The sequence below is a fragment of the Etheostoma cragini genome, chromosome 20 (genome assembly GCF_013103735.1).
Source record: "Etheostoma cragini isolate CJK2018 chromosome 20, CSU_Ecrag_1.0, whole genome shotgun sequence".
Taxonomy (NCBI): Eukaryota; Metazoa; Chordata; class Actinopteri; order Perciformes; family Percidae; genus Etheostoma; species Etheostoma cragini.
Window position 1 is genome coordinate 13,062,694 of NC_048426.1, and position 13,948 is coordinate 13,076,641.

At 42.3% G+C, this 13,948-nt stretch overlaps 1 long non-coding RNA gene across 1 annotated transcript in view; it reads right to left on the bottom strand.

Annotated features, from left to right (window-relative positions):
• Positions 1-688, bottom strand: part of LOC117936364 — an 87,433-nt gene extending 86,745 nt beyond the window's left edge. Inside the window, exon 1 of the long non-coding RNA XR_004654925.1 lies at positions 475-688. This is a non-coding gene — a long non-coding RNA (uncharacterized LOC117936364). The remainder of the gene's footprint in view (positions 1-474) is intronic.
• Between the last annotated feature and the right edge of the window lie 13,260 nt (positions 689-13,948).

A 13,948-nucleotide genomic window follows, 5' to 3' on the forward strand; every position in this document is an offset into this window, starting at 1 on the left:
CCCAAAATACAGGAACCTATTTTCACACTTACCCCTTGTGGTATGTGACTTAGGTTCTGAGATATTTAGATGGCTGGCTCCACCCAAATACAGAAGAAGTGAATAGAATGAACTACTTTATATTGAAGAAATAGTCACCAAATTCTTATTAATAATAGTAGTAATAATATAATTTGGATGCACCATTCCTGTAATACATTGGAGAAAAAATGCGTTCCAAACAATGCTCATTGAAAATATTTACCAAGAAAGGCAGAACATGAAATGTTGAGCTCTTGGTTGAAACGTCATTTTATTACGTAATCAAATCAGACCAATTTCCACTTTGGGATGTGGAATGTGCACTTTTGTTAAGTTAGAAGATAACCTATGACAACAAAAAAGAGCGAACTCTAAAAGCTGTGGAGAATAAAAGCTTCTTTCGCTAATTTAAGTCACTTAAACAGTATTATTAAATATAACGTAACCACGTACCTTGTTTTCCAGGACCCATAATTCTCCCTGCTAACTGGTTAAAAAGAGACGGACCATTACACGAATATGATGGAGTTTCAGAATAGAGAAAAGTTTGACTGTAGAAAATGTCGACAAAGAGGTAAATACGAGGTCTCGTTTCAGTCCAAATTATGGACGCACCTGACATCACGTTAGACATTAAAAGCTACGTAGGCTACACAGCAATCTCACGTAACGTAAGAGGCAAGTGGCGCAGCTAATTTTCTGGAGGAAGAGGAAGTTAGCTTGATATTGGATACCTTAAATATTTTAATTCCACATGACATATCTTGTACGTTAAAGCCAAATTAGTAAAACTACGGTGAGTGAGGACTTTTAAACCAGGGAAAAGGGGATTTAATCATCACAATTTGCCACAATAGTTTTGAGAAACCATTATCACAGGATAGTTTACGAGTATTATCAAGCAAACTTCCTTCTATTCAAGTGTAACCATTAGAGCGTAACTTTACAGAAGGCCATTTGGCCAAAGAAAAACTTCCTCAATATCTGAAAGATCTGATCAATGTAGTTTGATTTTAATGCTGGTTACAACACAGTAGCCTACTTGAATAAGGGAAATAACATGATACAGATATATAATGAAATTTTAAAAAAAAAAAGAAGAAAAAAAGAAGCTATTTACTGGGTTGAAAAAGTTACTTTTGGTCTTGGAAATAGTGGTTAGACAAAATAATCTTGATTTTATGTCCCCTTGTTAGCTTTTTTCTGACCTTTCAACCATATCTGACAAAAGCTCATTATGAAAGTAAAATAAAGAAAAACCTGCAAATAGTAGTCTTTTATTTTCTGATTGTATAAAGATTAAACCAAGAATATACAACATGTTCAATGGAAAGAGCTACGCTAGCTAAATACTGTACTTGGCAATTAGCAAATACCTTTCTTTATATTTCATTATGCTTACATTCTTACATTTAAACAAAATATATAATATTTATCTCCCAAGCGGTTTTCCTCACAAAGGCTCCATACTTAACACACAGACATGAGATTGATATTAATTATTTTATATAGCTCTTTGGCGGAAAAAGTGAATAACCAGAGTCCAATTATGTTAAACTATGTCTTTAAATCACAGCCATCTAGCAATCTAACCGCTGCAACTTAAAAACATGGTGAAAGGTAGAGAACCATGACACCTACAAACAGTTCTGTCACAGGGGGATTATTTTGTAATTTCTGTCGTGGATGGTGGTGTTTGTGGTTAGGAGGCGGATTCATACAAGGATATCCACCATACAATCTACATTTTTTCAAATGTTTCCTTTTTTTTCCAAGTTCCCTGCAGCGCACACTTGTTGACAGATTGCTCATTAGTGTGACACAAACTTTCAGCACCGTCTGCAGTTTCTGCAGTTCACCAGTTCTCTGCCATCCCACAGCATAAGGGAAAGCTATAGACTGTCTGTACTCTACCTGTATGTGATAGCTATAGCCTGGGGGTTGACAGTATCTAATCACAGTCTCAACAGGTGAGGAGACGAGACGGCGCAGACAGCATGGCACCACATGGAATTCCTACACTATCATAATGTGGATCAAACCACACAGACAGTATCCATGATTTATGCTAAATATATACTACTCTCCACTGTGATGCTAAATTTAGTAAAACAAGTACAGTACATGTTATATATATATATATATATATATATATATATATATATATATATATATATACATATCATTATATATCATATCATAATACATTGTGTTATGTTAGAGTGTGGATTTTCTGTCAGTGTCAACAGGATCAAATATAACAAATGTGAGACAAAAACCACTGTGTTCTGTGTTTGTGAGTACACAAACATTATCGCATTGATGTTGATTAATTTATGATGTGATTTTTCCTCAGCCCAGCGCAAGAAATTGTTTGACCTCGTCCTCACCTCGACAGCACAGAACCTCGTCAGACATAAAAGCCGTCAAAGGGGGCAGAAAAAGCCAAAACTCCCCAGGGGAAGGAAAAGCGGAGGAGTGGGAGGAGACGGAGGAGGAGAAGGAGGAGGATGGGTGTCACTGTCTCCTCAAAGCTCTCTTATCCTTCAGATATCAAAGCACTGTGCTCCCAGCATAAAATATTATCAGAATTATATGACTCATCACAGGAGAAGCAGTAAAAATAAAACAAGAATGAAAAAAGAAAGAAAGAAAGAACTTTTATCATTGTAAAATGTGGGTGTGGAATTTCATGTGGCTTTGGCAGTACATAGGCGCACAACAGGGTACGTTTTTGATATCTTACAAAGAAAGTATTGTGTGACGCATCTTCCTCACTGAGGTGAACTTGGAGTGCACAAGACAGAGAGGGTTTCTTCTCACACAGTACCGACATGACGTCTGCAGCACTCCCGGGTGACTGTCATATAAGTAATATATATGATAACTGCAGGAAATGGTGGAACATACAAATGTATTGTTGTAGCTTGGAATAATATTAACAGTGGCCTGTTTCTGAGGCACCAAGAGTTCACTCTCTTCTCCTTTTTTATTTGCTTTCTAAAGAGGAAGTATTTAGGATGTAGGCCAGATGGGTACACAGCACTATTGTATGGTTGACAGAGAGATGACCTTGTTGCGCCTTTGTGTGTGTGTGTGTGTCTGTGTGTGTGTCTGTGTGTGTGTGTGTGTGTGTTTAATCAGACAGAGAGGGGGGATTAGAGACCAGGCACCTGGCAGGTGGAAACAGTCTGTACTCATCTGATGCCCTCCTGTCCTTTTGTGCTCACACACACACGCAATACGTAACTTGGTCATAACTGTAATGTCATAGTACCACCTGAAGTGTTTCTTTGTTTCAAATTGTGAGGCCTTGCTGAGAGTTGCCCTGTGGCAGCCCCCACTGTAAGACAGAGAGTAGAAAAGGAAATTACACAAGCAAGAACCTTGAAACAAGACATAACTGCCTGCATACGCAGAGCAAATTGTTTCTTAACTGACTTTCTCCTGTAGCCTGGGAGTTTCCTAATTTTAGAGTGAACTACAAGCCAGGAAGAGACACTCTGAGACTTTATAACATAGTGCAGTGGTTCCCTAACCTTGTGCTCAGCACCTCCACAACAGTTTGATGAATCTAAGATGATAAACCAGACACTTGTGGTCCAGCACAAAAATGCAACGTACACTGACTTCACTGACCAGCTTCGTGCAATGGTATACGTTGTATTAGAGGACATGGCAGTGAATAAAATAAATACAGAGAAATAAAGCCCTTTCTGTTTCATTTCTAGCACATAACTGACATCTTAAAACTCTGAGGGAAAGGTTTGGGAGAAATTCCTGCAAGGTAAATTAAGTTGATTGATTTTGGATATCAAGCTAAAAAACCATACTGTTCCGTTCTGACTCCTGTCAGCCTTCCCAAAAGAGTACCAAGCACCCCATCTGTCACGGCCTGCTCAAAGATAGTAGCTCAAGTGGAGTTATCAGTCTTAAGTTAAAACAAACACAGTAATTACCCCAATTAAGATCTGGCAGGTTCCTTTAGATTAATAGTAGCCTCGTTTAGATACTAGAGAGGTTGGTATCAGAGGAGAGAGAAAAGAGGATTAGACGAGGTCAAGCAGAGGAGTAGGAAGGTGGGGAGAGACAAGTAAAAGTATACACTGTATACAGGCACTGTAAATAAATAAATACATTTAAATGACTGAAACAATGGAGAGAGGTAAAATTGGTTGTTGATTAAAACAAAAAACGATGGAAAGGAAATAAGTTAAGAAGCAAAGATAAGGAAGTGGAGGAAAGTGTGCGTCTACAGTCCGGATGAGTGTGTAGGCCTTTTTTCGGCTGCACCAGGAGTAAATGGCTCTGCAGGCGCCTGTCACTCTGAGGGGCCAGCATGGGACGATCAGCGATGATGACGGGGGCACGGACCTGTGTCAAGATGCTGAACCCAGCTGTCAATCAAACCACTCTGCCCTGTGGGATGACAAGGTTGGGTCTTAATCCTGCTGAGGAGAGAGAGGGACGAGAAGGAGTGATGGAAAGGCACGAGAGAGAAATTAGACAGGGAGAAATGTGAAAAGATCAGAGGAAGACAGGCAGACATAGAGTTGGGAGGAGAGAGGGGGGGAATCAGTGAGAGAATTGTTTTATTTATTCAAGAAACTTACTGATGTCATTTCTTTTTTAACCATTGAGGAAAACTAAACCCAACAGGTGATTGTGTAACCTCATGAAGTTTTTACCGTTCGGTAACAGGCAGTGAAAATTGCAGCTATTCCCTTTTCAATTTAGGCTTCACCATGGAGCCAGCTATTTTGGGAAATGAAATGTTTGATATCCCTCTCCATAGTAGGCAATATGACACTGTCTGGACTGTCATTTGACGGCCAAAAGACCCGTATGAGTCATCCTCCAGCTTTCAAAGAGCGTAACCCCTCAGGCCTCTTGGGAACATAGAGGAATGACCAGGGAACCAGTACAGTAGAATATGGAAAAAAAATTCTATCCCACAGTCCCTTTTCACTGGAATTCCAGCAAGCTGTTTTCAATTAGCGCTCGCTGATTCTCAGTATTGGTCTACCACATCATTTCAAGTAAATGCAACCATAACTTAAAGCCACAATGTTTGGTTTGGTCGTGAGGGAATCTGTGCTTCTCTCCTTTCTCTTGTCAGCGTTAGCCACCGATGAAACATGCATTTGTGTTGTATGTATCCTCCAGCAGTGTTGCACACAGTCTTTCTGTTATGTTTTACAGTGATGTAACGTTATGAAAATGTAATACAAAACTCACCCACTCAACTGCGGAAACCATCAGACGCAACCAGAGAGAGAGCAAAACATGTGAGTGTCATAATCAGATATGAATTTGTGAGCGTTTGTAAAAATACACTTCTTCAGAGATGTTCTCCTGGGATGGAGGCATGAGTGCTGCAATACTGTAATAATTAAGTGAAGTCAAGTTTATTTGTACAGCCAAACGTCACAAGCAATGTCTTTGTGGGTTTTACATGTCCCCAAACGCTGTGGCTCCTGACCTATACCCTGAGGTCAAGAAGAAAAAACAAAAAGAAACCGTAACACGTTACGAAGATAATGAACGAAAGGTTTGTCAGTTCTGATCTGATCTGCTGCGATTCAACTCTTCATTTTTTGTCTGCTTCAAGTCATAAATTTTGTTTATACACATAGGTAAGCAATTAGCTGCTGCACAAGTTTTTTTTTTCAAACTCTAGCCTGCTGCAGTACACTATGGGGACTACTAGATTTAAATGAGATCCTCATTCAAGATGTAATCTAGTTCTAGCCAGAATATTCCTCTCAGTGAGGTGCATTTTGCAGCAATAATCACGTGTAGCATATTCTCCTGGTGCGTGGCTGCATATACGGAGAGATGGGGACAAAAATGCCCAAAATGTGCATAGAATATATAAACATAATAATACAAATTAGTACAGTCATACATTTCCTAGTTCAGTGCCAGGGCTTCATCCAATTTGCCTTTCAACCACAGTGTGAGTGTTTAAATTCAAGCATCCCTACCAGTCTGGGTCACAATCCAAGAGGGTAGATTGGCCAAAACCTTTGATCTGGAGATCAGAGTCTGAAACTTGTTCTTTATGCCAGAAATATTTGTATTTGCATGTGTGTGTGTGTCCTTATTTATGTATGTGGGCATGACACAGAGACAGACAGGTAGAAAGAGAGAGACAGTTAGGGACAGCTTTCAGGGGACTCTGTGAACCAAGAGTAAAAGCCAATGATCTTTTGGGGCCCAGATGTATGTACAGTGTCCCTGAGTTGATCAGAGTTGTGACCTGACACTCCAGCGTCCCAGCATGCTCGGCAGATGTGGGTCAACTGACATCTGTTTCTCACCACAGCCTGGGCTCAGCTCAGCTTGGCCCAACCCAACCCTGCTACCATATTCATCCTAATAACCACTCCCATAATCACCAGGGATTATTCTAATATTAGTGAACACACACACACACACACACACACACACAGTGACTGCTCTGATTAAGGTATAGTGCTCCATATGGTTTTTGGGAGGGTTTTGGGGGGATTAGTATGTTTTTAGCCCTTCAGTGAAAAGCCTTGAAAAAGCCATCTTAGAGATGACTAAAAAGAATTGCTGCATAAATAATATTGGAAAATAGCCTAGGCAAGGGTGTGTGTGTGTGTGTGTGTGTGGGAGTCAGGCTTGGGTAAAATGTGGACTGCCACCAGAGGTGCTCTGACAATGAGAACGCATCATGAGGCTGCTGCACGGATGTCTGGCCTTGAAGTCAGGGAGACAGCAGTGTGCTACTCTGCGAGCATAAAGGAGGGATTATGAACCAATGACAGGATGTGTGAATCAAGATGGCACACTCACCACACAACAGGACTAGAAAGAGACACTGCAGGGGGCTGTCAAGACAGACCCAGAGTGAGCTGGGAGGATTACCATATAATGATGAAAGATGATGAAGACTGATGAATAGATTGTTAGCGCTTTAGTCATGGGGGAGGGAGGACGATTTGCTTCTATGAGGAACTTGACATTTCCAGCGTGGTAGCCAGAGCTTAGAATTTCCAGTGCAAAGAAATGTGCTGATTTTTATTATTCCAGCTGTACTTATTAGAGTGATTGTTTGGGCATTTACTTCAATGTAAGCGATCTTTTTTATTTGCCTTGTACGATTGTGAACTCATTACATTCTAAGTCTTTTTATAGTGTGTATGTGAAATCATCTTTCTTACTCCTTCTCCAGCTATGCTATGCTTAAGAGGTCTATTTGTGGAAGTCATGGCCTGCTGGTGTTTACGATTCTCACTGGTCCCCCATTGCTGGTGTTTTTTCCCCGCACGCACGCATGCAAGCACACACACACACACACACACACACACACACACACACACACACACAACAGACACAAACCTGCACACAGTGGGTTCTTACTGCCAATACTCAACTTCATTCTTTGCTGCGGCTGCATCTGTTGTCACCATGGATACCTTGTTTATTACTTACCCCCCCCCCCACTCGCAAATACACACGCACACACGCACACACACATACACACGCTATGACAGAGAAATAGGAAGGCTGCGTCTCCCTCTGTGTTTGATTTGGTGTTATAGGACCCATCGGATCACAGCCCCCAGCAAGCTCAGGCCCATATGCACAAACACACACACACACACACACACACATAGCAGTTGGCCTTGGTGGATGCAGCAGGACCATGCTAAACACAGAGCCATAAGCAGCACACTACCTAATCACCTCCAGGCTGGTCTGGATAATGGCATTTATTAAGGCTTTGACTCATCCTGCGTGAGGAAGGAGGCCGGTCTGGCTACTTTTCCTCTCAAACATCACTTATATAAATGTAGAAACTAATAGTAAAACAGCAAAAAACATCTTGGTGGTGAGGCTAAACAATGAATCCGCGAAGTGTTGGGTGTGTTCCTGCATACGTGTTCATGGGTAGAGGGCGTTAGTGAAAGACCAACCTGCTTAGCGGGTGGCAGCATGCAGGCAAGGTTTTTCACGAAATGAGGAATCTGTTATGCAACATGTGAGAGCCTGCTAATCTCGCCGAACAGCCTGCTCGTCCCAGCCACCTCTTGGCCCGTGCACACACAAATACCCTCACACTCGCACACCTCCTGGTCATGTTTCTAGCCATGCGTGGTTACACACCCAGGTGGCCTTAATGGGTTTAAGAACAGTCGGAGATCCTCATGCGCTTCTGTCCAGACCTGAGCCCTCGTGTCTCCTGTCTATGCATGTGACTGCACAGGACAGACGTGTGAGAGGTCAAGAAGCCAAGAAGTCACCAAAGCACACCATAGTGGTAGACTGTTTGAAGTTCTCACAAGTAAAATGTAATATCGCTAATTGTTGACATGCTGATAGTCAAAGAAAGTGTACGTTGGTTGGCAGGGGCACAAACAAAGGCATTTAAATGTTATTATAAAAGTTTTGGCAGTGTGGATGACCCTTGATGATTGATCTGGCATTTGACACTTGGCAGTTGGTAAATTTGGACCCTGTGTCCGCAGCTCCACATTTGAAGCAAAGGTCATGAGGTGACCTATTGGGGTCAGGTGGCTAAAGTCACTAAGCTAACTCTCGGCAGCATTACTCAGTTTGTTGGCATATGCTGACAGGCTCCCAGTGGAGTGGCTCAGCCTCCAACAGATGCACATGTACAGACAAACACCTATATCAGCCATGAACACACAGCCAAAGGTCCTCTCCAAAATGACCTCCAGGGGATAGACATCCCTCTCTCAGTCTGCTCTCATCTGTAATTCCCTGAGCTCACATGTGCTACCGCACAAGGCTCCTACAGTTGCCTCAGTTGATTAGTATTCATTTTAACAGAGGAATCATTCCAAGTTCAGCTTATTAATCAGTTGCTTATCATTGTCCTGCAATGCCAAACTTCATTCCAGTTAGGTCGCTCCATGACAATGTAAATGGAACTAAAGTCAGTCGGTCTAGCAAAGTTAGCAAAATGATAGAATTGTGAGAAATATTCAGCAGTGGCCCAGAATTATGGAGCACAATCACTACAACACAGAGAGAGAGACGGTGAAAGTGGTTTCTTATCAGTACCAGTTTGGGCTTAATTCATTTGTGCCCATAGACTTTCTTGCCATTTAGCCCACGCTCTATATTTGTGACAGCTTTGATGTGCTGTGAGGCTTCAGGCCCTCTCTGCATCCACAAATGCAGCAAGGCGGCACAATGGATACTTTGATAACAGTACAATCTGTAACTTGAGCAAAAACAAATAACGCAGCGGTCCTTACAAGAGTTCTTTTGTCAGGGTTTGGTTCTGGATTCATGAACCGAACAAAACAATTGGTTCCAGATTGAGGCGGGCTTCTGTTCTCCCCAGGGAGATGATTTAAATATATCAGAGGAGAGAGAAGCAGGAATAACAGTGGAAATGGTGAGAGAGCAATTGAGAGGAGGAATGAGTGAAATGGAAAATAATTCAACCATGGGTAGTAGCGTGGGAACATTTTAAGGTGATGGATGATTAGCTGGATCCAAGGATGGATGATGGATAAAGTGTATACAATGCAAAAAAACTAAAGCAAAAAACAAAAAAGCAAAGAATTCAGACAAAAAGGCTTATTTTTTAAACTCAAAGGAAAGAGTTATGAGACAGGAGTTGACAGTAGGCCTATACATATTGAATACAGCTCCATCTGCATGTAGACAACAAGCTAACTGGATGTTTAAAGATGAGGGGTGATTGTGGGTGTGTCATTGGGGTTATGCAGGGGACAGTTTCCTTCCCAGATGTTTGGTTGAATCAGGCCTGCTTCACACTCTAAAGATATTAAAGATAACAGGAATTTCCCCAAAACCAAAGCCCGCTCTCACCATTAAACACCAATTACTTTCCGTGGCGTAGTTGTCTTGAGGGACCAAATGGCACCTTGCTGCTCTGTGGCAGCAAAATTGGTCTATTTTGTTTCTCGTTTGTAGCTTAGAAGAAAAGAGATTGACATTGCATTGATGCTAATTATGTTATTAAACTCTCAGTTCTCTCTCTTACTTACACACATGCCAACTCACCTCCCTCTCTCTCTCTCTCTCTCTCTCTCTCTCTCTCTCTCTCTCTCTCTCTCTCTCTCTCTCTCTCTCTCTCTCTCTCTCTCTCTCTCTCTCTCTCTCTCTCTCTCTCTCTCTCTCTCTCTCTCTCTCTCTCTCTCTAGTGCGTGCTTCATTCTTGAGAGGATGTACCAAAAACGACCTGGCAAGGGTTTGGCTAAGGTCCAGCTGCCTTCACACAAACACACACACCGACACACACAGGGCACACTTAGTCCCCATCTTGATGATTACCTAGCCTTTCAAACTCATTTACACACACACACAAACAGTCAAGCTGAAAACCAATTTGTCCCAACATACAGAAATACAAGGATACACTCATGCACACGCACGCATGCATGCATGCACGCATGCACGCATGCACACACGCACACACACACACACAAAGAGTGAGAATAAGGAGTGGAACAATGTCGGGACAGTAAAAAAACCACACAAATACACACGCATAAACCATAGCCATATCTAATCTTAATTCCAAATGGTGATAAGTGCCAGTAATTTGACATGACAGCCATGAATTGTAGTATCAAACAAAATGACTCTGATGTCACAAAAGGACACGGCTGGTGTGGTGGGAGTCAGGCATCGATCAACCAATCGCCTTATGATTCTTAAAGTCATACTCCCCCCGCATTTTCTTCCACAACACATTCCAACCTTCTAGATTCAATACTGTACCCTTAGCCATTAGCTGAGGCAGTACCTGTTAGTTTAGCTAATTACTCATTATCTGTGTGTGTGTGTGTGTGTGTGTGTGTGTGTGTGTGTGTGCGAGCGCCAACAGATGCAAACAGGAGGCAGGCACACACTGCAAGAAGGAGGTTGCTGTCGACTGAGCATCCATGCAGGGCGCTGGGGGAATGAAGACAAACTGCTGCTGTGACGTACAGATGACGGTTTGTGTGTATGTGTAGCAGACAGACAGATAGACAGACAGATCTTCAGTTGTTGAGTCTTAAAAGATGGGTCCCCAGGCCATCTGACACCTCTTCCTGTTTGGACATCAGGCCCCTGAGGACACACACAGCTGGAGCCGGGGCAAAGCCAGCCCCCTTTATTTGCATACACACACACACACACAGTTGCATAAGGTCCCATATATCAGCCTTGTTGGTGACACATTCTCCTTTTCATGTGTGACCAGCAGCCCATAGTCACATGAAGGATGTAACAGCAGCTGTGAGGAACACACAGAGAAGCATCTATAAGGACGGGTGTATGAATAGAATAATGTATGTGTGTGCATGTTGTTATCAGTTTAGTCTGAGCCAAAGAAGTTCCTTCTGACATCACCTTGTTATTACTGTGAAACTACAGTATCCAGAAAATGACCGTGACAGAAGAAAAAATGCAACAAATCAGTGTAAAATCACAGCTGCATCACTAAGCAGAATACGTAAACTGTCACAAAGTAAAGAGACAAAAAAGACAAAGCATCTGCTTTGTTTGAAGCAGTTGGATCAAGTGCATTTTTTCTCATATCATGTTCAAATTGCTTTAGTTTGGGATGTGAGGTAAGAAATCAAACAGATACTTCCCAAAGACCTTGAATTGAGTCTGTTGGAAATACCCAAATACCACCATTGTGCTAAACAAGCATAACATATCCCACAAGAAATTACATTGCTGACTGTGTACTGCTCATAATTTAGGCTACTGTAAACTGTATGGCCAAAAGTAAGTACAAACTTCTGTCCACATACTTTAGTTTTCTGTTGGTCTCAGGCCGTTTTTATGATTTGGGCCAGGGCTACTGGTTTAAATGAAGGGAAATATTAATGCCACAACACACTGTGACATTTCAGACAACAGAAACACTTCCTCTCAAACATTCATTTATTTATTGTGAGCTCAGCTTTCTCTCTTCAGTTGTCTCCGTAATTGGAATACCAAAATAATCATTGTAGGTGAAAATGGTGCTTCAGTGATGGGGAATATGGGTTCTCTTTGTGAATTATCCTGATCTGACTGGAGGACTTTCACATGTAAATCTTGTAGCTTAAATATTATGTGAACCATAAGATGTCTGCCTAGATTTACAACAGCATTTCCACCCGTGTTCTTGTGTGAGCAAGCTTTGGTGTGATTTCATCCACGGTCACGTTAACATACAGCGTGGTGTAGCATTTTATCCCAGCCACACAAGGTCCTCTGATAAGAAAGAAGCCATGCGGTGCATTAGTGTAGCTTCTTAGCCAGATATGCTAGTAATTCCTGCTTTGATAGGAGCGAACCTGAGGAGGACGAGAGAAATATCTTAACTGGCCAAACCAGTTAAGCTAGCCTTGATATGGAACGAGAGACATGTGTGGGAGACAGATGAAGAAGCAGAGAGACTCCTCTCCTCATCTCTGGCAAGCAGGATTAGAATATTTACCCGCTAATGTCTTTAGCTACGCTGAAGCAGGAAACACACACACACCAATATAGTACATATAAACTCTGATACACATAATGTGGTCACCATACAGGCAAACATAGAAGAAAGAACAGACATGTACGCATCATTTCACATATATACAGTGCATAATTACACAACATAAACCCCTCTAGATCCAGTACATTCAGCTGGCCTGGCCTTGCTTTGTGTATTCGTGGGTGCTGAGGTCTGCACCCATCTGCTCCTGTGTGTGTGTGTAATCTGCTTCAGAGAGGCTACAGCGCTTAGACAGGCCAGACTGCAAACACTGCAGTGGGATGAGACACCTGCCACAGGGCTAAGACCAGAGCCCTGACACACAAACACGCACACAGATGGAGAGGCCACAGTTACCATGGACAAAGCAGTCACTCAATTACTGCTCAAGCTGACATTCAGGTGTTTTTGCACTGTTCAAAGCCACATTTTATATTTAGACGTGATCATTTCCTGCGGTGTGTGGATTTTTGGTCCCTATGCTGCAACCATCGCTTCTAATTGGTTGGTAGTAATCGTCCATGGAGGCGGCACATTTGACAGTTCTATAACTACAGTGTTCAAAATGCTCCTGGTGAGGAGGGAAAAAATCTCTACTTATCCTCGTCTTGAAGTCTAGCTTTGAGCATCTGCTGTCAGAGTGTCACGTCTGAATCTAGCAAATGCCCAGGCACGAGGTGGCTGCGTTCTAAATGCCCAATGCTCAAAGGAGTGTCTGTCGTGCCGCGGCTCGGCGTGCCAAATCAGAGCTGGCTAGGAGCTCCCTATAGGCGAACAGATGGCCATTACTATCATTTATAACTTATTAGGGCCTATAATCCTACCTGCGTCAAACACGCCCCAACGCTTAGGGCTGGCTTTCTTTTTTTTGCCTCATTTAAATCAGTTCTATGTGCCAGAAAAGTCTTCATCACGATTTTCTCTGTCTCACTATCTCTCTCTGTATTTTGAATCTGCAAACTGCGTGGTTAACACATATGTGCCGGGATAATACAAAATAGGGTTATCTTTCCTCTATATCAACAGTCAACAGATTGCCCCACGATGGTTCAGATCTGGAAGCTAAAAGTACTGTATGGAAATGCACGCCCAGCACGCGGTGGACGGTCATTTTCACCAACTGTAAAGAAGAGTCATACACAATCATATTTATTTCCATAACATTGACTGTTGTCGCCTGTTTTCTAGTGCAATCATAGAAACAACAAACAACTCTTCATTTGAAATCATCTGTTGCAAGCCCATGTTACAGACTGTCATGCCACTGTGATAATTCATATTCTGCTAGATATCTGCCTCCTAACAAAGTCCTTCCTCCTACTTTGTCAGTCTCTCAGTCTGGCTCCACAGAGGCAATCGTCAGTGATGCCTCAGATTCACCACCCAAGCAGGTGTGGGCATTGACGTTTCTGCTGTGAACAGGCTGCATCTGTC